Below are 220 nucleotides of genomic sequence, written 5' to 3' on the forward strand. Positions count from 1 at the left end.
CTCCCGGGCTGCGGGCCGTTCACACTGTAAAGTGTTGGACGAAACCGTTCCTCCCCGCAGTCGGGGCCGCGGCGCAAGGACGAGCTGCACATAGGACGACACAAACTTGTAAATAAAATGTTTACTACGGTTTGTAAAGGCCGCTTGGCTCGCTGGGGCGCTGCGATCCTTAAGGTCGGGGACCTCAGCCTCGGGGCGCTGCAGGCTGCAGCTGGTGGAG

This window comes from Crocuta crocuta, unplaced genomic scaffold, assembly GCF_008692635.1.
Source record: "Crocuta crocuta isolate KB4526 unplaced genomic scaffold, BGI_CrCroc_1.0 scaffold556, whole genome shotgun sequence".
In the NCBI taxonomy this organism is placed as follows: domain Eukaryota; kingdom Metazoa; phylum Chordata; class Mammalia; order Carnivora; family Hyaenidae; genus Crocuta; species Crocuta crocuta.